Source organism: Hemitrygon akajei, unplaced genomic scaffold, assembly GCF_048418815.1.
Source record: "Hemitrygon akajei unplaced genomic scaffold, sHemAka1.3 Scf000047, whole genome shotgun sequence".
In the NCBI taxonomy this organism is placed as follows: domain Eukaryota; kingdom Metazoa; phylum Chordata; class Chondrichthyes; order Myliobatiformes; family Dasyatidae; genus Hemitrygon; species Hemitrygon akajei.
This window is the reverse complement of record NW_027331933.1, coordinates 733,118-758,623: the sequence shown is the minus strand read 5'-3', so window position 1 is coordinate 758,623 and position 25,506 is coordinate 733,118. Positions and strand designations below refer to the sequence as shown.

The following is a 25,506-nucleotide window of genomic DNA, read 5'->3' as shown; positions in this document are numbered from 1 at the left end:
AGCGGTGGTGGCCAGATCATTGGGTATGTTTAAGGCAGAGATTGACAAGTTCTTGATTAGACATGGCAATGAACATTACGGGGAGAAGAGCGGGAACTGGGATTGAGGAGGAGGGGAAAGGTTTAGTCATGATTAAATGGCGGAGCAGACTCGATTGGCCAGATGGCCTCATTCTGCTCCCATGTCTTATGGTCTCTCTTTCTCCTCCTCTCTTTTCCCCACCATCTCTCCACACACTCACTTTCATCTGCAGCTACCCGCTCTCCACTTTCCATACACAACTTTCTCAACACCTCACTCTCCTCCCATTCCTCAGCAATAGAGGGAGGTAGCGTTCTACCTCTACCTCCACCCTCATATAAAGATCACTTAACAAGTCAGTAGCTCTGTAACCGCGAACGCTGCAGATTCCAGATTCTCGGTAATGTCCGTTATATTGAGGAAATCACAGTTAGGAACAGTTAGGGCTGGTTTATGTATGTTGCCAGCGGGGGGAGGGGGGGGGGGGCGCTGGTAGCGGACCCAAATGCAAGACACAGACACTGAAGTACTTGGAGCAGGGCTAAGATTACCCAGAATGCAAGGGAAGTCAGGAGGAAAGGACGCTGGTCATGGATACAGGCCCTGGACGAGACAAGCACACCGAGCCGGGTCTAGGACTCAGACTGTGAAAGCGGGACCTGGATGAGGAACTTGGAACTAGATGTCTGGACTAGGACTCCGAGCCAGAGTCTGGACAGGGACCCGGAACATGGGTCTTGACTCGGGCTCGGAACCCGGATCCAGTCGAGGACTCGGGACTAGGAACAGACTAGACACAAGATAACACTGGGAACACAGGGACGTGGCTTGGACGAGACCAGGATCTTGGACGTGGCTAGGGCTGGACGAGACCAGGATCTTGGACGTGGCTAGGGCTGGACGAGGAATCTCCAGCACCAGGCTGTGCGAGGTACTCCTGGGCTCAGTGAGGCACCAGAACTGGATGAGGACACGAAGCTCAGACTTGGACGGGGCTGGAACACGGCGCCCTGACTTGATCTTGGAACACAGAGCCTTGGTGTTGGAGTACAGGGTCACAGAGCCGGGACCCCTCCTTGGGAACAGGCCTGAGAGCCGGGGTTCTACACAGAACACAGAGCCGGGTCCACTCCTTGGAAACAGGACTAAGAGCCGGGGTTCTACACAGAACCGGAACCCCTCCTTGGGAACAGGACTTAGGGCCAGGGATCTATACAGAGTCAGGACCCCTCCTAAGGCCGGGACTCTTTCCTTGACGGACACTAAACACAGGGACACAAAGAGACAGATCCAAACTCAGCAATAGATACCTCCATATCTTGGCATGGCATGGCAAGGCTCCAGTCTCATTCCGGCGGTTGAACTTGACGGCGATACAGGCAAGGTAGCAGGCGAAGGAAACTGACGAAGGTTAGTGCCAAAATAACTGTTGAGATAAGATGCCGAACTAACTGCCAGGGATTCAGAAGTGCAGGGACAGGAAGAAAGGAGAGAACAGTCCAGCAGACTAAAGATGAATCCCGTAGCTATTTATGGAGCCAGCACAAAACGAGAATCAGGTGCTTCAATTAAGGCAGCCTCTGGACCCAGGGAAAACAGGAAATCCCGGAATACGGATTTCACCGACCGGACCATGACACTCACTCCAGTACAATCGCATGTTTATTGTGATTCTTTTTCTCAGTTAATCTGAGAGGGGGTAAGTTCAAAGGAGATGTGAGAGGCAAGTTCATTCACACAGAGATTGGTGGGTGTCTGGAATGCCTGGGCTGATGGTAGAGGCAGATATATTAGAGACTTTTAAGAGACGCTGAGACAGGCACATAAATGTGAAGAACATGGAGGGAGATGGACATTGTGCAGGCACAAGGAATCAGTTTAGTGGCCATTTGGTTGCTAATTTATTTGGTTGAGCTCAACATTATGGGCCGAACTTTGTTGACGTTCTTTGTTACGTCAGCAATATTTCAATGTTATTTTCAGTTCGGTGCATTGTTTTACCATACCGAGCTGCAGAAATCCTTTCAGCCTTTTGTCCAACTTTGCAAACTCATTCCTGATTCCCACATCACTCTCTGGGACGGGGAGCCTTTCCCCATCACCAGGTCTGAGGAAGAGCGGGGAATCCTCTGTCACGGTTTCCTTTTCTGTGAGTTCTGTGATTTCCTGCAAACATGGAAGGTGTTGAGTGACGGACTGAGTGAAAGAGAATGGAGAAGACATTATCTGCTCAGTGATGAAACGTCTCAGTGACTTTGATCACAGGAACAGTCACTGGGCAGCCTCTACACCCATTCTGTAAATTACTGGGTTCGGAAATTAGCAGCAAAGCACATGACTGCGGAAATTACAAATCAGAATATTATTAGAGTCACAGAGCCCAGCAGCAGTGGAACAGACTTTTCGGCCCTTCTAGTCAATACAGACCCGTTTTTGTTTTTACTGCCAACTACCTGCATACACCTCCCATCCATGTCCTTACCCAAATTTCTCTTTAGTGTCTAACTCGAACCCACATCCACCACTTCCACTGGCAGCTCATTCCACACTCGCACCAACCTCTGAGTGAAGAATCCCCCTTCAGATTCCCCAAAAATATTTCACCTTTCACCCTGAGATATCAAGTGTGACAGTGGGAAAGTGTGTATTGAACCGGAGGAAACAGCAGAGGTACTTAATGAATACTTTACTTCAGTATTCACTATGGAAAAGGATCTTACTGGTTGTACTGATGACTTGCAGCAGACTGAAAAGCTTGAGCATGTAGATATTAAGAAAGAGGATGTGTTGCAGCTTTTGGAAAGCATCAAGTTGGATAAGTCGCTATGGATCTGAACATTTGGAGAGGTATAATATGATTAGTAATAGTCAGCATGACTTTGTGAAGGGCAGGTCGTGCCTTACGAGCCCGGTTGAATTTTTTGATGATGTGACTAAACACATTGATGAAGAAAGAGCAGTAGATGTGCTGTATATGGATTTTAGCGAGGCATTTGATGAGGTAACCCATGTAAGCCTTATTGCGAAAGTAAGGAGGCATGGGATCCAAGGGGACATTGCTTTGTGGATCCAGAACTGGCTTGCCCACTGAAGGCAAAGAGTGGTTGTAGATGAGTCATATTCTGCATGGAGGCCAGTGACTAGTGGAGTGCCTCAGGGATCTGTTCTGGGACCCTTACTCTTGGTGTTTTTTTATAAATGACCTGGATGAGGAAGTGGAGGGATGGGTTGGTAAGTTTGCTGATGACACAAAGGTTGGATGTTTTGTGGATAGTGTGGATGGCTGTCAGAGTTTACAGCGGGACATTGATAGGATGCAGAACAGGGCTGACAAGTGGCAGATGGAGTTCAGCCCAGGTAAGTGTGAAGTGGTTCATTTTAGTAGGTCAAATATGATGACAGTGAAAATGTCGGGACTGAGATGAGGGGAAATGTCTCCACGCCGAGGGTGGTGAATGTCTGTAAATCCACACCACAGAGGGTGTTGAAGACTCGGTGATCGTCCTCACATAAAACGAAGGCTGGCAGATTTGTGGAGACCGAAGGGATCGAGAAAATGAGGATCGGTAGAAGCATGTGGCTGAGATGGGAGAGTAGCCTCCATCTTGCTGATGGTTAAAGGGGCAGAATGGCCTCCTCCTGTTGTTTCTCACTTAATGCTTCAGTGTTCCTGTCTAGTGAAGCCAGAGGAATGTGAATAGAAATGAGTGTTTATAAACATAGACTGATTTAAATGACAAACACGAGGAAATTTGCAGATGCTGGAAATTCAAGCAACACACACAAAATGCCGGTGGAACGCAGCAGGTTAGGCAGCATCTATAGGGAGAAGCGCTGTCCACGTTTCGGAACGGTTCAGGACTGACCAAGGGTCTCGGCCCGAAGCGTCGACAGTGCTTCTCCCTATAGATGCTGTCTGACCTGCTGCGTTCCACCAACATTTTGTGTGTGTTGACTGATTTAAAAGAAACCAGCTCATTTTCTGTGTGGGTCTGAATTGTGTCTCGGGATGGGATGTGAATCAAAACTATAACTCTGAGAACTCTGTGACCTGGGGCTGGAGGGAAAGGGATCGGGGAAGATATGGACGGAAAATCTAAATACGTATGGAAATGATATAGGGAAATAATGAAATAATGTGGGAAATGCGGCGGTGGGTAGGGCAGTATGTGAAGAGCGAGGAACAGTCACCGGTCACATGGGAGACCCTCCAGCGAAACGTGATCATGTTTTACCGCAGATCGGCAGCATTTGCGGGGTTGTTTCCGTGGCCCCGCCCACCGCCTGTGACGCAAAAAAGAAGCACATTGCGCATGCTCACAGGCCCGAGCAAGGCAGTGATGTTTTTTTTCGTTCTTTATGGAAGTGGGTCAGCGGCGGGTCCGGGTTCGGGATCGGGATCGGGAGGGGGTCCTCACCCCCTTGGACGGGGAGCCGGAGACGGATTATTCTCTGCGGGGCAACATCAACAATTTCCTTCGGTGAGTATTGAAGCCGGTCGCGAGCGGGGAGGTCTGACGTTGAGTGGTGAGTTAACTTTCCCGAACTCAAACAAGAGAAAATCTGCAGCTGCTGGAAATGCGAGCAACGCGCACAAAATGCTGGAGGAACTCAGCAGTCCGGGCAGAATCTAGGGGAAGGATACAGTCGACATTACCGGCCGAAACCCTTCGGCAGGACTGGAGAATAATAGGTGGGGGTGGGGAGGGAGAGAGAAACACAAGATGATCGGTGAATCCTGAAGGGGGAGGGGATGAACTTTCCCCAACTGGCGGCCTCGCCTCGCTTCCTTCACAGGATCTGCCGGGGTCGGTCCGGGTTGTGAGACCTTCACACCGAACCGTCTGAGATGAGCCGTTGCTCAGCCCCTGTTGTTCTGGTCCTATTAGCAGGATGAAGTAAAACATGTTTCTATCTTGTTACTGACGGAGAATCGTATAATTTGTGTTCCGTGTGTTATCTGAATGTACTTGCCTGTGATGCTGCCACAAGTCAGTGTTTCTCTGTACCTGTACCTTCCCGTACTTGTGCACTTGGCAATAAATTCAACAGGACCTGAGAAATCTCAGTGAGATTTGATTAGTGATGATCATCTTGGCAGCTCGGTAGGTCGATTGTATGAGACAGTACACTGTTAAATGCAAAACCCTGAACAGTGTTGATAATCAGAGGGATCATAGACTCCAAGTTTATCGCTCCCTGAAAGAGACTGCACAGATTGATCGGGTGGTTAAGAAGGCAAATGGCATGGTTGTCTTTATTAGTTGTAGCATTGAGTTCAAAAGTCGGGAAGTTGCGTTGCGGCTGTTACGAGCCTGCGGTCACACTCAGTGATTCAGGAACAGTTTCTTCCCCTCTGCCATCCGATTGCTAAATGGATATTGAACCCTTGAACACTACCTCACATTTAAAATATATAGTATTTCTGTTTGTTGCACGATTTTTAATTTATTCACAGAAACATAGAAAACCTACAGCACAATACAAGCCCTTCAGCCCACAAAGTTGTGCCAACATGTCCCTACCTTAGGAATTACTATGGTTACCCATAGCCCTCTATTTTTCTAAGCTAGTATTTCTTTATTTTTCTCCAGTGTCTCCAGGTACCTATCCAAAAGACCATATTCTACCCACCTTCACCACTGTTGCCGGTAGCCAATTCCACACACTCACCACTCTCTGAGTAAAAAAACTTATCCATAACATTTCCTCTGCAACTACTCTCCAGCACCTTAAACCTGTGCTGTCTTTTCATAACCATTTCAGACCTGGGAAAAAGTCTCTGACTATCCACACGATCAATGCCTCTCATCATCTTATACACCTCTATCAGGTCACCTCTCATCCTCCGTTGCTCCAAGTAGAAAAGGCTGAGTTCACTCAAGCTATTCTAATAAGGCATGCTCCCCAATCCAGGCAACATCTGTGTAAATATCCTCTGCACCATTTCTATGGTTTCCACATGCTTCGTGTAGTGAGGCAACCAGAATTGAGCACAGTGGGGTGTGACCAGCGTCACATATAGCTGCAACATTACCTCTCGGCTCCTAAATTCAATCCTACGATTGATGAAGGTCAATGTATCATATGCCTTCTTAACCACAGAATCAACCTGCGTAGCAACTTTGAGTGTCCTATGGATTGGGACCCCAGGATCCCTCTGATCCTCCACACTGCCAAGAGTCTTACCATTAATGTTATATTCTGCCATCATGTTTGACCTAACAAAATGAACCACTTCACACTTATCTTGGTTGAACTCCATCTGCCACTTTTCAGCCCATTTTTGCATCCTATCAATGTCCCACTGTAACCTCTGACAGCCCTCCACACTATCCACAACTCCCCCAACCTTTGTGTCATCAGCAAACTTGCTAACCCATCCCTCCACTTCCTCATCGAGGTCATTTATCAAAATCACAAAGAGTAAGGGTCTCAGATATACTGTAAATGATTTAGTTGTTTATTTTTATTATTTTATTTTGGTTTTTTTCCCTTTTATAATATGTATTGCATTGAACTGCTGCTGCATGGTTTTCAAATTTCATGACACACACCGGTGATAATAAACCTGATTCTGATTCTGAGTGGGCAGACAATCTATTTTTCCTGGGGGTTGAAATGTCTAATATATTTAAGGTGAGAGGAGATGTAAGCAGGAAGTTTGTTTCTTTACACAGAGTGGTGGGTAGCTGGAAAGCTCTGCCTGGTGTGGGAGACCCCACTGGTCACGTGATCCCGTTTGCCCCTCCCATTTAACAGCAGATGGGCAGCACCTGTGCATCTGTTTCCGAGGCCCTGCTCTCCGGATGATGTGACACTCACTTTGCGCATGTTCACTGTCTCCGGCCGGGCGGTGTTTTCTTTTCCGCTCAGTGCTGAAGTGCATCATCCGTGGGATCGAGGGAAGGGTCCTCACCTCCTGGGTGGGGGAGCCAGGGGTCAGGATCACTCTCTGTAGGCTGAAGATATTGCTTTCCCATCGGTGAGTATTGAGACCGATCCCCAGCGGGGAGATCCGATGTTGGCCATGAGCCCCGAACTGAGAACCAATTACTCATTTATTTTCCGATTATCCGGGCTGGTCAAAAATGTGTAGACTTCACTTAATCTGCATTGAATGATCCAAACCTGGAGCCTGGGCTGTCTATTTCTGCAGAGTTGAAATGGGAGACCCACCAACAGATCACGTGAGGCAGTTTACTGTCAATCTTCCCTACCCTTCACTTTGTGATGCAAGATGACGTGGTGTGTGCTCAGAGTCCCTGGCTGGGTCAGGATGCTTCCTCTATGTTGTGTTGGGGAATCTGATGTTGGTCACTGAGTCTCGTTAACTTCCCGCAACTCGCCTCGTTTCCTGAGGCTGCTCACATTTGCAGTTGAGCTTTCTGGCTGTTGTGTCTTCTCCCGGATTGGGGTGGGTGAGTAATGAGAACATCCCAGGTTTTGGGGATCTTTGATTTCACTGCCTGCTTTACCGAGGGACTGGGAAGTCCAGGGGGGAGACTGGTTTCTGTGATGTGCATGTGGCCGAGTGGTTAAGCAATCTGAAGGTCATGAGTTTGAGCCTCAGGCCAGGCAGTCTGTTGTAGCCTTGAGCATGGCACTTAACCACACATTGCTCCTGCACGTTTTAAGCCCAGATGGATCAAATCACCTAATCCTGTTCCTGTGTCTTATGTATTACCATGACAGAATGATGGCTCCTTCTTATCCCATATTGTTTTGTGATGTGTGAGGGACAATAAAAGATTGTTCACTGAGATTATTATATTTGGCTTCAACGATTAAATTTCAGTGAGTTTTGTTCTTAGTAACATTAAGCAGAAATGTTTGGTTCTCCTTTTCATTGTTAATGTGCTTCATTATCTCTCTGGTTAATGTTAGACCTGTGGTGAGAGGTTTATTGAAAGAAAAACCCCAACTGGAAGCAAACCATGACTTAAGATGTGGGAACAGCAAGAAGTGAACTGGCCCGAGGACTGAGAGCATCAACTGGAGAGAAGAACTCTGAATTAGCTGACTTGGAGTTCCCAGTGAGTCAGTGAGGAGGAAGTTTGGTGAGTCTCATTTACTCAAACACTGGTCGTTTATACATTACATACCTGTACAATAGAAGGTGGGAAATAGTTGGTGAGACTGAATGTGCCCAGAAGAACCATTTATGCCTCTGTCAGGCACAGTTGCAAGTACTCCAGGTCTGGTAATGTGCTTCCAGCAGCCCAGCCCTTTAAAATCACTTGCATTTTGTGGAAGTCAAATCTGGATAAAGTGGTGGAAATCGGGCAGAATCTCAAGTTGCTGGAGATCTGCACTAAAAACTGAAAATGTTTGAAGTCATCCTGACAAAATGTTATTAACCTGAATTGTACAGATTGTTCCTCTCCCCACAGCTGTTCCTTACATGCTGAGCAGTTTGGTAATTCCAATTTCTTTTTATTACATTCACTCTGGATTGGTTTATGTTTCCTGAAATGTACCGGTTTTAATGTGGAAGTGGAAATGGCTCACTCTGTGATAGTTGAACAATAAAGTAACCACAACTTTTCCCTGAAAATTACCCTGGTGCCAATTAGTTTGTTATTCCTAGAAATGTGTTCAGTACAGTTGTTGTGAACAAGGTTTACAAGAATAATCTCAGGAATGTTCGGTGTTTTGGACCTGTGCTCAATGGAGTTCAGAGGGACGGTGGGGGTGGTGGGGGATGTTTGGTTAAGTAAACCTACCAAATGCTGAAAAGCCTGGATGCAGTGGACATGGAGAGGATGTTTCCATTAGACTGTGATCTGACAGCACAGTCTCAGAATAAAGAAGTTTCCCTTTAAAACTGAGTGGAGAAAAAAATTTGGCCAGAAGATGTCTGATCTGTGGAATTTGTTGCCACAGAGGTTGGTTGAAGCAGCCATTTGGGTATATTTATGACAGAGATTAACATATTCCTGATTGCTGAGTAGTTCAGGGTTACAGGAGGAAGGCAGGAATATGGTGTTGGAATGAAAATCAGCTGTGGTTAAATGGTGGTGCAGACCAGCTGGATCGAATCACCTAATTCTGTTCCTGACTGAATGATGGCTCCTCCTTATCCCATATTGTTTTCTGATGTGTGAGTGACAATAAAAAAATGTTTACTGAGATCATTATATCAGCCTTTAATGTTTTGTTCGTAGTAACATTAACTAGAAATGTTTGGTTCTCCTTTTTATTGTTATTGTGCTTCATTGTCTCTCTGGTTAAAGTTAGAGGTTTATTGGAAGAAAAACCCCAACTAGAAGCAAACCACGGCTGAAGACGAGGGAACAGCAACAATTGAACCAGCCTGAGGACTGAGAGCATTAACTGGAGAGAACAGCTCTGCCTCAAGAGACTCGGAGATTCCATTGATTCAGTCAGGAGAAAGTTTGGTGAGTCTCATTTACTCAAACATTGGTCCTTTAGACATTACATACCTGTATAAGGGAAGGTGGGATATAGTTGCAGTGAGACTGAATGTGCCTAGAACAACCAGTTATGCCTCTGTCAGACCCAGTTGCAATCACTCCAGGTCTGGTAATGAGCTTCCAGCAACCCAGCCCTTTAAAACCACTCCCATTCTGTGGAAGTCGAATCTGGATAAAGTTACTCAGAGACTGTACAGTACAAACTCTTTATTTCAAGCACCCGGGGCTTATTTAGTTAGTTGCTCAAACAGGACCAGTCTGTGACTGTTCCCACCCAATCCACTAACTGACTAACAATTCCCCTTGCACCACAGATATATCCATCCAGACACCCCCACACAAGACAGGCTGGAGCCAAAGATATTTACTACATGACAGGCTGGAGCCCCTAAAGACAAACTACAAAATAGTCATAATGGTTTACACAAACAGAACAGACTGAAGCTGTCCTATCTCTACATGTGAATGCGCAACGAGATAGGCATCTTGAAACCCTAGCTAGCTACCCGCAAGAAGAAACATGGCTCAGCACATCGGTTGATCATCAGCAGTTTCTTTCAGAAAAGCAGGCTGCTATTGTTTAACGAAGTGTTAACCATTTTACAGACTTTATCCTTCCCTCCTTTTGATAATTACATTATCAACAGCGCAGTAACTTTTTACTTTTGACTTATCAGTGGGTAAAGACAGTGTACAACAGTAATTGTAACAAAGATATGTACAACTATCAGGACATAATGCAGTATCATGCCCCACATATTACCAAACAGGCCTTCAAAGATCACCATTTTGACCCTTCGGTGAACCCTGGGCCCTTGCAGTGTTGTGGCCAGCTCCTCAAGTGCTGTAGCCAAATTGATGATCTCTCGTGAATTCCTGGCTACTCCATAGGAGAGAAAAGTAATCATCCAAAATCAATCAGTCTCAGTTGTTCCTCTCGGCTGCTGGGCACCTGCGGTTCTGGCTAGGATGCATGTTTCCCAGTACAGGAAGTTCCGTTTGATGGGCGCCTGAGACACCATCCCTCAAAACACTGACAGCCACAGTCATCTCTGTCTGGACCACAGGTCCTCATCTCACTTCCCCGGATGTTATTTGAGAAAGCCCAGGCTGAGAGTTCCTCACTCTGGTTGAGCAGGATTACTGACATTGGAACCTTAGTTTTACCATGCTGTGGAATTTCAGCACAAACCCAGCAGGCCCCTAGTTCTACCTGTTTGGCATAGGTATGACAGAAAGACGGAAATGTGTTAACATGGGGGCCCCCGGATGCTGGGGTGAGCCCTCTCAAAGACATAAACATGAACACCACTAACAACCAATACATTTTCCATTAGTCCGAGAGAGACCTTCTACTCAGTTCCTTCAGTAACATGTTTGGCACCTAATGATGTATCCACCGAGATTGCCCCTTCAGTTTCACAGCTGTGGGAGTGGTCGGCAACACCTGATATGGTCCTCTCCACCAAGGTCCGAAATTCCCTTAATCCCAGTTCTTCATCAGGAAAAAAAATCCCAGGTTCCATGGTGCGGAGTAGTTCTCTTCCTTGTAAGCCTGTCATACCTGTGAATGTATGCTTGGAAAATTTTGGTTAGTTGGTATATATATTTCCCCATGTCTTCCCCTCATGGATGAATATCCAATTTTGCTGGTAGACTTTCTGGGAGCAATGGTACACAAGGCCTTAGTCCCCAGGGTGTCTTCATGGGCCATCCATAAATGATTTCAGCTGGTGACAACCCTGTTTTCCCCTGTGGGGTAACCCTCATGTGGAACTGGATAACGGTAGGACCTTCAACCAAGTGAGTCCAGTCTCCACTGTTAGTCTGGCCAGTTTACTCTTCAGAGTGCCATTGGCTCTCTCCACTGTGCCAGCGGCCCATGGGTGGTGTACACAGTGGAATTGTTGCTTGATAGCTAGTTCATTACGTATGCCTTTGTTTACTTTCATCACGAAGTGTGGGTCATTGTCAGAGCTCAGCATCTCTGCCAGGCCGTACCTGGGAAGTATTTCCCGTAATAATACCTTCACAACAGTCACAGCAGTATTATTGGTAGTTGGAACAGCTTCAACCCATCTACTAAACACATCTATAATATCTAAGCAGTATCTATAGCAATGTACTCTAGGCAATTCAATAAAATCAATTTGTATACACAAAAAGGTCCACCTGGCAAGGGACTCGTACCCGGTGTGCAGGGTACAGGTTACCAACTATTCCCTCCTTTCCCAGGTGTGTACAATTATGTATATAATCGACCAATATTGGTAAAAACTCTGTAGGAACACAAATCTGTCCCACTGGGGTGATCCAAAAACCTAGGTCGGGGTCTTTCTGGCACCCCATCTGGGACCACAGTTTTCACTCCTCCTCAGAGGCGTCCCCCTGAGAAGAACAAAACTCGAGGTAGCTGTAGAGCGGTGAGTAAGTTGTTTACAAAGGTGGCATTACTAATGGGGTGGCCAGAGGAAGTCAGGAATCCCCATGTTCCCAGAGATCCCTGTAGTCATGTACAATTCCAAATGCATAACGGGAGTCTGTGTACAAACGTTCCCACGTTAGTCTGTTGCTGGGATACAGGCATGAGTCAGAACAAACAGTTCAGCCTTCTAGGCGGAGATAGCTGCTTCAAAAGAGGGCTGTTCAATTACTTCACTGTCTGTCACTATTGCATAGTCAGAATATTGTTATCCTGCTGGATCCACAAAAGAGCTTCCATCCTCATAAAACATTGCCTCGGGATTGAGGGGATATTGCTAAATGGATGGGAGAGTCTGTCCTTCTTTCATGGTGATCCAGACAGGGGGACAGTTGGTGCGACAGATTTCTTGGCCTGAAATTACACAGAGATGGGATACAGCATCTTGGGATTGGACACTATTAAAAGGTTGTCTTACCAGATATCCCGTCTTCACCTCAGACTCCTTCCCGTATTGGACTAGACCCGCGGCCAAGTCTTGCCAGTCTCCCTCGGTGCTGGAGGCTTGTTTCGTTAGGGTGTAGGCCAGGAACCCTGGGCTCTTTGCCTTGAACCCAGTGCAAACCCTAGTGGTGGTATGGGGAACTACCAGTTCTGTCTGTCGCCAAAGGAAATCTGGAAATTCGGCCAGTAATGCAATACCGTCTCTTCCTTTAACCTGTCTAATCACCGTGACTGGGAACTTCTGTCCATCAAGGGGTGCATAATATTGGCTTTCCTCAGTGGCGCACCCTGTAGGGTCAAAGCACAGAGTCACATGAGGGTCGGCTGCTGGCAGAAGGAGTGGAGTCCAAATTAAGTGCCCTCCACTTGGGGGTCGGAAACTGGGGAAGCTGCCGGTTGTTCACCTGTCAAGGGTGACAGCATTGTCTGTGCAAAGAATCTCGACTTCTAACAGACAGAGCAAGTCTCTCCCTGCTAGATTACACCCCCCCATCTGGTGGTGGCTGTAAATGAAACCTCACACTGGCTCCCCTGGAATTCCACCTGCAGTGGCTGGGTACGTGAATATGTACGTTCCGTGCCTTCAAACCCTGACAGAGTGATGATAATGTCTGATAGCTGGAATCCCTTTTCCAATACTATTTCCTGATCGAGAGTGGTTGTGGTTGCCTCATATCAATCATAAACGGAACTGGATTTCCAGCAAATTGCAATATTACATTGGGCTCTTCCTGAGGGTTGGCACTCATGGTTGGAAGCATCTTCTTGTCAGTTTCTAAACGGGTTGTTGTCCCTACCTGTCCCGTGCTAGGTTTTTTCTCCCATTTCTGTTCCTCAGATATAGCCCGCTCGCGTCCTTCTTCCCGCTGAGCATATTCAGCTTTAATATTAGTTCCCTTCTGGGTTGATCGAGATTCGAAAGTTGGGTCCTAATGATATGTCAAAGCTCGTCACATTTGATTTCGGTCATTGTCAGTCCAATCCATATTATTTGTTTTAATCATGTTGGCTAACTTAGTTGGTAAGCATTGGAGCAGTAGGGCATTGAACTGGGAGGACAGATTCCCATCATTAAAGTCTTGGTCTCCTGCAAAGGTGCCGTAGCAGGCCACAAATTGCTCTCAATAGTCTGGTCCTGATTTCCCAGCCTTATGTTTGCATTCAGGTACTTTAGTGATGTTTACAGGTTGCTGGAGAGTCCTTTCCAAAGCTTGAATGATCTGGTCCATCTGTTCATTCTCATTATGTTTTCTCGCCTGTGACTGCTGATAGGTTTGGTATCTCAATTCTGCCTTCCATTTCCACCCCTCATCAGCTGAGAGAATCATGCAGCAGAGACCGAATAAAACTTGCGGAGTCACATTAAACATTTGTGTAGTACTATGGACACACTGAGTAAACTGTGCTCGTTTTTCCTTTCTATCTGGGGCCTCATTCATGATCATTATCATTTCTTGAGGCTTCCAGGGTGCAAACACAGGAATCACTGAGGGCTGTCCCTCCTCCTAGTCCTAGGGGGAGCATTTGCTACTGCTGTTCAGGAGGATTTAAACTAATGTGGCAGGGGGATAGGAACAAGTGCAGAGAGACAGAGGGGTGTAAAATGAGAGTAGAAGCAAAAAGTAGTAAGGTGAAAAGTAAAAGTGGCAGGCTGTCAAATCCAGAGCAAAAATCAAAAAGGGCCACTTTTCAACATAATTGCATAAGGGCTAAGAGTGTTGTAAAAACAAGCCTGAAGGCTTTGTGTCAATGCAAGGAGCATTCGTAATAAGGTGGATGAATTGAATGTGCAGATAATTATTAATGAATATGATATAGTTGGAATCACACAGACATGGCTCCAGGGTGACCAAGGATAGGAGCTCAACATCCAGGGATATTCATTATTCAGGAGGGACAGACAGGAAAGAAAAGAAGGTGGGGTAGCGTTGGTGGTTAGAGAAGAGATTAACGCAATAGAAAGGAAGGACATTAGCCTGGAAGATGTGGAATCGATACGGGTAGAGCTGTGTAACACTAAGGGGCATAAAATGCTGGTGGGATTTGTGTACAGGCCACCTAACAGTAGTAGTGAAGTTGGGGATGGCATTAAACAGGAAATTAGAAATGCGTGCAAAAAAGGAACAGCAGTTATAATGGGTGATTTCAATCTACATATAGATTGGGTGAACCAAATTGGTAAGGGTGCTGAGGAAGAGGATTTCTTAGAATGTGTGCGGGATGGTTTTCTGAACCAACATGTCGAGGAACCAACTAGAGAGCAGGCCATTTTAGACCGGGTATTGAGCAATGAGGAAGGGTTAGTGAGATGCTGAAGATGTTCTATAGGTCAGTTGTGGAGAGCGCCCTCTTCTTTGTGGTGGCGTGTTGGGGAGGCAGCATTAAGAAGAGGGACGCCTCACGTCTTAATAAGCTGGTAAGGAAGGCGGGCTCTGTCGTGGGCAAAGTACTGGAGAGTATAACATCGGTAGCAGAGTGAAGGGCGCTGAGTAGGCTACGGTCAATTATGGAAAACCCTGAACATCCTCTACATAGCACCATCCAGAGACAGAGAAGCAGTTTCAGTGACAGGTTGCTATCGATACAATGCTCCTCAGACAGGATGAAGAGATCAATACTCCCCAATGCCATTCGGCTTTACAATTCAACCGCCAGGAGTAAGATATGTTAAAGTGCCGGGGTTGATTGTATTTAATGTATTTAAGTAAACTACTTAAGAACTTTTTAAAAGCTATTATTAATGCTCTTTGAGAGGGTGATTTTAGATGCATATCATATTTTTACTGAGTTAAGTATTGTATGTAATTAGTTTTGCTACAATAAGTGTATGGGACATTGGAAAAAAGGTTGAATTTCCCCATGGGGATGAATAAATTGTCTATCTATCTATCTATCAATCTTGTCATGCAAGGCCCCTTGTGTAAGAGTGACCATAATATGGTGGAATTCTTCATTAAGATGGAGAGTGACATAGTTAATTCAGAACCAAACGTTCTGAACTTAAAGAAGGGCAACTTTGAAGATATGAGACGTGAATTAGCTAAGACAGACTGGCAAATGATATTTAAAGGGTTGACGGTGGACAAAAACATAGAAACATAGAAAATAGGTGCAGGAGTAGGCGACTCGGTCCTTCGAGCCTGCACCGCCATTCAGTATGATCATAGCTGATCATCCAACTCAGAACCCTGTACCTGCTTTCTCTCCATACCCCCGATCCCGTTAGCCACAAGGGCCATAACTAACTCCCTCTTAAATATAGCCAGTGAACTGGCCTCAACTGTTTCCTGTGGCAGAGAATTCCACAGATTCTCCACTCTCTGTGTGAAGAAGTTTTTCCTCATCTTGGTCCTAAAAGTCTTCCCCTTTATCCTTAAACTGTGACCCCTCATTCTGGACTCTCCCAACATCGGAAACAATCTTCCTGCATCGAGCTTGTCCAATCCCTTTAGAATGTTATACGTTTCAATAAGATCCCCCATCAATCTTCTAAATTCCAGTGAGTATAAGCCTAGTCGATCCAGTCTTTCTTCATATGAAAGTCCTGCCATCCCAGGAATCAATCTGTTGAACCTTCTTTGTACTCCCTCTATGGCAAGAATGTCTTTCCTCAGATTAGGGGACCAAAACTGCACACAATACTCTAGGTGCGGTCTCACCAAGGCCTTGTACAACTTGTTGGGCTTGAAATTCTGCCCTGTGTTCGTTTAGGAAGAGAGACAACCAACACCGGAATATTACAAAACTTGGCTTTAATGGAGAATCGTAACTGGCACAGCGAATACACGGAGTCGCTGGAGAAGGCGCGTTCTGCCCTCCCCTTACATTCTACGCTTATTTATACACCTTTTCCCCATTCCATCCCCTCACTACACATATTTGGTAAGGCCGAACTTTGTTGTACAAATTAGGTAATATCGGGCACTTGTGTCCTCCTTATTGGCCCGATGCCATTCACTCACGAGTTACCTGTTTCTTTTGTTTACTGAATCGCGTGACACTAGCAGTTTCAGTGTAGCGGAATCCCCAGTTTCGCTTCCCCCCTCCCTTGCATTCCTGTCTCCTAATATCACGTGAGCCACTCCTGACCTGTAGTGGCAGTCTCGAATTAACCCTAACAAACTGCAGTAGAACCTCCCTGCTCCTGTACTCAAACCCTTTTGCTATGAATGCTGGCATACCTTTCGCCTTTTTCACCGCCTGCTGTAACTGCATGCCTCCCTTCAATGACTGGTGTACAATGACACCCAGGTCTCATTGCACCTCCCCTTTTCCTAATCGGCCACCGTTCAGATAATAATCTGTCTTCCTGTTCTTGCAACCAAAATGAATAACCTCATATTTATCCACATTAAATTGCATCTGCCATGAATTTGCCCACTCACCTAACCTATCCAAGTCACCCTGCATCCTCTTAGCATCCTCCTCACAGCTAACACCGCCGCCCAGCTTCGTGTCATCCGCAAACTTGGAGATGCTGCATTTAATTCCCTCATCTAAATCATTAATATATATTGTAAACAACTGGGGTCCCAGCACTGAGTCTTGCGGTACCCCACTAGTCACTGCCTGCCATTCTGAAAAGGTCCCATTTTCTCCCACTCTTTGCTTCCTGTCTGCCAACAATTCTCTATCCACATCAATACCATACCCCCAATACTGTGTGCTTTAAGTTTACACACTAATCTCCTGTGTGGGACCTTGTCAAAAGCCTTTTGAAAATCTAAATATACCACATCTACTGGCTCTCCCCTATCCACTCTACTGGTTACATCTTCAAAAAATTCTATAAGATTCGTCAGACATGACTTTCCTTTCACAAATCCATGCTGACTTTGTCCGATGATTTCACCTCTTTCCAAATGTGCTGTTATCACATCTTTGATAACCGACTCTCGCATTTTCCCCACCACTGACGACAGACTAACCGGTCTATAACTCCCCGGTTTTTCTCTCCCTCCTTTTTTAAAAAGTGGGGTTACATTAGCCACCCTCCAATCCTCAGGAACTAATCCAAAATCTAAGGAGCTTTGAAAAATTATCACTAATGCATCCACTATTTCTTGGGCTACTCTGAGATGCAGAACATCTGGCCCTGGGGATTTATCTGCCTTTAATCCCTTCAATTTACCTAACACCACTTCCCTACTAACATGTATTACCCTCAGTTCCTCCATCTCACTAGACCAGGGGTGGGCAAACTTTTTGACTTGTAGGCCACAAAGGGTTCTAAAATTTGACAGTGGGGCTGGATCAGGAGCAGATGGACGGAGTGTTTTGGTAATACACCTCATAAGAGAAAATAAAATATCATGGGTTATGTAGAAAACATGTGCTTTAATTTCAATTAAAAATGAACAAATGCATTACAACAAAATATCTGTCTTTGAAGTCCCATGGTATTTAGCTATTTATTGAAATGACTTATAAAACACTGAAAATTAAATGAATAAAATACAGCTTTTTTTTAATAGTAACAGTTAATATTTTAAAGCACTGAAAATTCTGTTATCCTTCAAGATATTATCATCATCACTCTCCTCCTGACTGTCTTTATTTCAAAAACGGTAGGAGATGCAGGTCTACTTGTCCTGCTCCTTCTTATTCAATTGTCCCCTGTGCCAAAACTCAACGACGACCAGCAGAAGGACAGAACAGTGACAGCGCGCCAGTATGCGGAGCGCGTTATTTGATCTGGAGCGCATTTTTTATTTTGAGAACGTACGTGCACCTGCGCACTACTCATATAACCATATAACCATATAACAATCACAGCACGGAAACAGGCCATTCCGGCCCTCCTAGTCCGTGCCGAACTCTTAATCTCACCTAGTCCCACCTACCCGCACTCAGCCCATAACCCTCCACTCCTTTCCTGTCCATATACCTATCCAATTTTACGTTAAATGACACAACTGAACTGGCCTCTACTACTTCTACAGGAAGCTCATTCCACACAGCTATCACTCTCTGAGTAAAGAAATACCCCCTCGTGTTTCCCTTAAACTTTTGCCCCCTAACTCTCAAATCATGTCCTCTCGTTTGAATCTCCCCTACTCTCAATGGAAACAGCCTATTCACGTCAACTCTATCTATCCCTCTCAACATTTTAAATACCTCGATCAAATCCCCCCTCAACCTTCTACGCTCCAATGAATAGAGACCTATCTTGTTCAACCTTTCTCTGTAACTTAAGTGCTGAAACCCAGGTAACATCCTAGTAAATCGTCTCTGCACTCTCCCTAATTTATTGATATCTTCCTATAATTCGGTGACCAGAACTGTACACAATATTCCAAATTTGGCCTTACCAATGCCTTGTACAATTTTAACATTACATCCCAACTTCTGTACTCAATGCTCTGATTTATAAAGGCATGTCCATCACTTAACAGAAATGACATGTAACATGTAAGGCTTATTGAAAAAAAAAATTCAAATGCATTTTTTACATAACACAACGAAGAAACTTATTTTTAATTTCAGTGGGAACAGTGTTGTTGGTCTCCCTTTTTAGCCAGCGCATCAAAGTCTGGATTTAGTTTTGTTGTGGCGATTCTCAAGATGGATCTGAGGTGTTAACAAGGTATATTAATATAATTTCATCAAGTTCTGCGGGCCGGATTAAAAAGCTTAACGGGCTGTAGTTTGCCCATGCCTGCACTAGACCCTCAGTCCCTTACTATTTCTGGAGGGTTATTTATGTCCTCCTTCGTGAAGACAGAACCAAAGTAGTTATTCAATTGGTCTGCCATGTCTTTGTTCCCTATGATCAATTCACCTGTTTCTGGCTGTAAAGGTCCTTACATTTGTCTTGACCAATCTTTTTCTTTACACATGTCTGTAAAAGCTCTTAGAGTCAGTTTTTATGTTCCCTGCCAGCTTTCTCTCATAATCTTTTTTCCCTTTCCTAATTCAGCCCTTTGTCCTCCTCTGCTGGTCTCTGAATTTCTCCCAGTCCTCAGGTGTGCCGCTTTTTTTTTTGCTAATTTATATGTTTCTTCTTTGGACTTGATACTATCCCTAATTTCCCTTGTCAGCCACAGGTGCACTACCTTCCCTGGTTTATTCTTTTGCCAAACTGGGATGAACAATTGTTGTAGTTCATCCATGCGATCTTTAAATGCTTGCCATTGCATATCCACCGTCAACCCTTTAAGTATCATTTGCCAGTCTATCTTAGCTAATTCACGTCTCATACTTTCAAAGTTACCCTTCTTTAAGTTCAGAACCTTTGTTTCTGAATTAACTATGTCACTCTCCATCTTAATGAAGAATTCCACCATATTATGGTCACTCTTACACAAGGGGCCTCGCATGACCAGATTGCTAACTAACCCTTCCTCTTTGCTCAATACCCAATGTGGAATGGCCTGCTCTCTAGCTGGTTCCTCAACATTCATATGCAATGGCAAGCATTTACAGATTGCATGGATGAACTACAACAAGTGTTCATCCCAGTTTGGCAAAAGAATAAACCAGGGAAGGTAGTGCACCCGTGGCTGACAGGGGAAACTAGGGATAGTATCAAGTCCAAAGAAGAAACATACAAATTAGCCAGAAAAAGTGGCACACCTGAGGACTGGGAGAAATTCAGAGTCCAGCAGAGGAGGACAATGGGATTAATTAGGAAAGGGAAAAAAGGTTATGAGAGAAAGCTGGCAGGGGACATAAAAACTGACTGTAAAAGCTTTTATAGATAAGTGAAAAGAAAAAGATTGGTTAAGACAAATGTAGGTCCCTTACAGTTAGAAACAGGTGAATTGGTCATAGGGAACAAGGACATGGCAGACCAATTCAATAACTACTTTAGTTCTGTCTTCACTAAGGAGGACATAAATAATCTGGAAATAGTAGAGGACCGAGGGTCTAGTGCGATGGAGGAACTGAGGGAAATACATGTTAGTAGGGAAGTGGTGTTAGGTAAATTGAAGGGATTAAAGGCAGATAAATCCCCAGGGCAAGATGGTCTGCATCCCAAAGTGCTTAAGAAATTAGCCCAAGAAATAGTGGATGCATTAGTGATAATTTTTCAAAACTCCTTAGATTCTGGATTAGTTCCTGAGGATTGGAGGGTGGCTAATGTGACCTCAGTTTTTTTAAAAATGAGGGAGAGAGAAACCGGGAAAGTTTGCCTGACATCGGTGGTGGGGAAACTGCAAGAGTTGGTTGTGAAAATGTGATAACAACACATTTGGAAAGAGGTGAAATAATCGGACAACGTCAGCATGGATTTGTGAAAGGAAAATCATGTCTGGCGAATCTTATAGAATTTTTTGAGGATGTAACTTGTAGAATGGATAGGGAAGAACAAGTGGATGTGGTATATTTGGATTTTCAAAACTCTTTTGACAAGGTCCCACACAGGAGATTAGTGTGGAAACTTAAAGCACACAGTATTGGGGGTATGTTATTGATGTGGATAGAGAATTGGTTGGTAAACAGGAAGCAAAGAGTGGGAATAAACGGGACCTTTTCAGATTGACAGGCAGTCACTAGTGGGGTACTCCAAGGCTCAGTGCTGGGGCCCCAGTTGTTTACAATATATATTAATGATTTAGACGAGGGAATTAAATGCAGCATCTCCAAGTTTGCGGATGACACGAAGCTGGGCGGCAGTGTTAGCTTTGAGGATGCTAAGAGGATGCAGAGTGACTTGGATAGTTTAGGTGAGTAGGCAAGTTCATGGCAGATGCAATTTAATGTGGATAAATATGAGGTTTGGTTGCAAGAACAGGAAAACAGATTATTATCTGAATGGCCGATTAGGAAAAGGGGAGGTGCAATGAGACCTGGGAGACATTGTACACCAGTCATTGAAAGTGGGCATGCAGGTACAGCAGGCGGTGAAAAAGGCAAATGGTATGTTGGCATTCGTAGCAAGAGGATTTGAGTACGGGAGCAGGGAGGTTCTACTGCTGTTGTACAAGGCCCTGGTGAGACCACAGCCGGAGTACTGTATGCAGTTTTGGTCCCCTAATCTGAGTAAAGACATTCTTGCCATAGAGGGAGTACAAAGAAGGTTCAACAGATTGATTCCTGGGATGGCAGGACTTTCATATAGATAGATAGATACTTTATTCATCCCCATGGGGAAATTCAACTTTTTTCCAATGTCCCATACACTTGTTGTAGCAAAACTAATTACATACAATACTTAACTCAGTAAAAAAAAATATGATATGCATCTAAATCACTATCTCAAAAAGCATTAATAATAGCTTTTAAAAAGTTCTTAAGTCTTGGTGGTAGAATTGTAAAGCCTAATGGCATTGGGGAGTATTGACCTCTTCATCCTGTCTGAGGAGCATTGCATCGATAGTAACCTGTCGCTGAAACTGCTTCTCTGTCTCTGGATTGTGCTATGTAGAGGATGTTCAGAGTTATCCATAATTGACCGTAGCCTACTCAGCGCCCTTCGCTCAGCTACAGATGTTAAACTCTCCAGTACTTTGCCCACAACAGAGCCCGCCTTCCTTACCAGCTTATTAAGACGTGAGGCGTCCCTCTTCTTAATGCTTCCTCCCCAACACGCCACCACAAAGAAGAGGGCGCTCTCCACAACTGACCTATAGAACATCTTCAGCATCTCACTACAGACATTGAATGATGCCAACCTTCTAAGGAAGTACAGTCGACTCTGTGCCTTCCTGCACAAGGCATCTGTGTTGGCAGTCCAGTCTAGCTTTTCGTCTAACTGTACTCCCAGATACTTGTAGGTCTTAACCTGCTCCACACATTCTCCATTAATGATCACTGGCTCCATATGAGGCCCAGATCTCCTAAAGTCCACCACCATCTCCTTGGTCTTGGTGATATTGAGACGAAGGTTGACTAGGTTTACACTCGCTGGAATTTAGAAGATTGAGGGGGGATCTTATTGAAATGTGTAAATTTCTAAAGGGATTGGACAGACTAGATGCAGGAAGATTGTTTCCGATGTTGGGGGAGTCCAGAACGAGGGGTCACAGTTTTAGGATAAAATGGAAGCCTTTTAGGACCAAGATGAGGAAAAGCTTCTTCACACACAGAGTGGTGAATCTGTGGAATTCTCTGCTACAGGAAACAGTTGAGGCCAGTTGATTGGCTACATTTAAGAGGGAGTTAGATATGGCCCTTGTGGCTAAAGGGATCAGAGGTATGGAGAGAAAGCAGGTACAGGGTTCTGAGTTGGATGATCAGGCATGATCATACTGAATGGCGGTGCAGGCTTGAAGGGCCTAATGGCCTACTCCTGCACCTATTTTCTATGTTTCTATGTGTGGAAAATTAAAATCTCCCACAATCACAACATTGTGCTTACTACAAATATCGGCTATCTCCTTACAAATTTGCTCCTCCAATTCTCGCTCCCAATTAGGTGGTTTATAATACACCCCTATAAGTGTTACTATACCTTTCCCATTCCTCAATTCCACCCAAATAGGCTCCCGAAATGAGCCCTGTAATCTATCCTGTCAAAGCACTGCTGTAATATTTTCTCGGACAAGCATTGCAATACCTCCCCCTCTTGCCCTTCTGATTCTATCACACCAGAAGCAACAAAATACAGGAATATTTAGTTGCCAATCACACCCCTCCTGCAACCATGTTTCACTAATAGATACAACATCATATTTCCAATTATCAATCCATACTCTAAGCTCATCCACCTTTCTTAAAATGCTCCTAGCATTAAAATAGATGCATTCAAGAAACTTTCCACCTCTTCCTCTCTGTTTATCCCGAACGGTGCAAACAACTTTATTATCTCTTTTTTTCACTTCTCCCCTACATCTTCGGTCTGAGTGCTCCTACATCAGGGAGGAAGTTCAAATGATCTCTGTGTTAAAAGTTCAGCCATCAAGGTGACTGGAGGCAGCTGCAGGTTCATGAGGGACTGTTACTGTCAGATTCTGCAGCTCTTGTGGCTGCTCATCGCACCCAGGACTGAACCCTGGTCACTGAGCACTGGAGGAGTCCGTTCTGCTGATGTTAGTCTTAATCTGGACTGGTGTTTAATATTGTGTATCTGTGAACGATAAATCAGTTCTGTATCAAATCCCATGTCTCAGGTACTCACTGTCTCTACCACACTCACAATGTACACTAGAAAGGCCACTCGGCCCATCTGGTCCCTGCCCATGTTTCTGTTCCATAACAGTATATCAAAATCTATCCCTGCCATTCCCCTCTCACTCTCCCTGAGATGACAGGTTGCAACTAGTCACCACTCCGTGGGATAGGAGATTTCCCGTGAATTTCATGGAAACATATAAATTCACAACTCATTACAGATGCTTTGTCCCACATTGCTGTGCCAACCATGTATCTTACTCTAGAAGCTGCTTAGAATTACTCTACCACATAGCCACCTATTTTCCTAAGCTCCCTGTACCTATCTGAGAGTCTCTTAAAAGACCCTATTGTATCCACCTCTACCACCGTCGCTGGCGGTGCATTCCACACACTCACCACTCTTTGCTTAAAAAACTTAGCTCTGACATCTCCTCTGTACCTACTTCCAAGCAGCTTAAACCTATTCCCCCTCATGTTAGCTGTTTCAGCCCTGGGGAAAAAGCCTCTGGCTATCCACACGACCAATGCCTCTCATCATCCTATACACCTGCATGAATTTCTCCAGGGTGAATAAGGCGATGAGCTCACTGTGGTTTTGACGTTCTCTCTCTCTCTCCTTGTGTCTGACGTCACAGTCCCGCCTCACTCAGGCACTTAAAGTGACACTCACAGTAAATGAACCTGCGGTCTCGTAACACAATGCGCATCTAAAGTCTGACAGCAGACTAGCGACTGAATCTTCGATGGTGCAGAGTCAGAAACTGAAGAGTTGCCAGCCTGAGTCAGGGCTTTGGGGCTCCAGAGAGAGATGGGGTCTAGAGTTTACCAGGAGGAGGAGGAATCAGACCAGCAGGATGTGGCTACAAAAGAAAGATCAGAAACATTTGTAAACTGGTTGACCGGAAAAAAAGGTTAATTTCAGGCAGCAATTGTGGAGAGAGGAATAAATAGAAAACGTTTAGGCCGAGCCCCTTCGGTGTGCCTAGCCTGTGTACTCCTCTGCTTAGTTGCTCTCTGAATTGCAGAGTTCCTCCAGCTTTTTGTGTGTGTGCGTCTCTGTATTTCCAGCAACTGCAGAATCTCCTGTGTTTTATATCTACATTTTACTTTGGCGTTAGATACACGTTGGTATTGAGTATACTGTTTATGGGAGCCGCTTTCTGCGTTAAAGCAGCTGCAGATTTTCTATACACACTATAAAAAAAAATGAGGTATGGACATTGGACTGGTGCTTGCAGAAATGTTTAATGGCACCGTGATTACCCATAGGGCCATGCGTTAAGAATTTCGCCGGCACTGAAGCGCCAACGAAATGCGCAGGCGTCAGGCTGAGGACGTCCCTGAGTTTCACGCATGCGCGCAGTACCCAGAAGGCCTTGAAAATGTCGGCTGCAGGAAAGAGCGATTCTCTGTGTTTTTATCTTATTCACCGACTTCAGGCTGATTCCTGTGAAACCTGGTCACCGTGACCAGCAATCCCAAGACAGTCCTGCTCTCGTCCCTGTCTCTCAGCCCCACGATCCGTACATGGCCTCCGGGGAGCTTACGGCAGATGAGGGAATGGGAACCGATGGATCTCTCAGACAGAGCTGAGCTCCAGCTATCTAAATGCAAGGATTAGGAACCCAGAGGAAGGGAACAAAATCTTTTACATCAGCAGTTGAGAAAATCAGCATTAGTACTCTTTTCCGTAGATGCTGCCTGGCCTGCTGAGCTCCTCCAGTATTTTGTGTGTGTTGCTTCCTCTACCTCCTCTTGCTCTGGACTTTTCTACCGGTGAGAACATGTTTTGTCCCATTCTCTCTGGGTACGTAATGATATCAAACACCTTTGACCTGGGCAACAAGTAGCTTTCACATCACAAATGTGCCAGACTCCAGTGAAACAGACTACTGCCCTTCCCTTCATATTCATTGGGATTGCATTCACTGAGTTCACCACTGTCAGTCATTGGGGGAGGGTTCAGAGGAAATATTTATGTAGAATACAGAAACTAGTGATGCCTGTTTGCATTTTGGTGATGCAAGAGTTGCTGGAGAATTTGCAAGTGAGAAGAAGTGGAGT

At 45.1% G+C, this 25,506-nt stretch overlaps 1 protein-coding gene across 1 annotated transcript in view; it reads left to right on the top strand.

Annotated features, from left to right (window-relative positions):
- Positions 1-4,387: 4,387 nt before the first annotated feature.
- LOC140720800 (uncharacterized) overlaps positions 4,388-25,506 on the top strand; it is a 61,213-nt gene continuing 40,094 nt past the window's right edge. The window contains exons 1-3 of the mRNA XM_073035646.1: positions 4,388-4,502; positions 7,909-8,081; positions 9,258-9,422. The gene's annotated coding sequence lies outside the window, so the exon portion shown is untranslated. The remainder of the gene's footprint in view (positions 4,503-7,908; positions 8,082-9,257; positions 9,423-25,506) is intronic.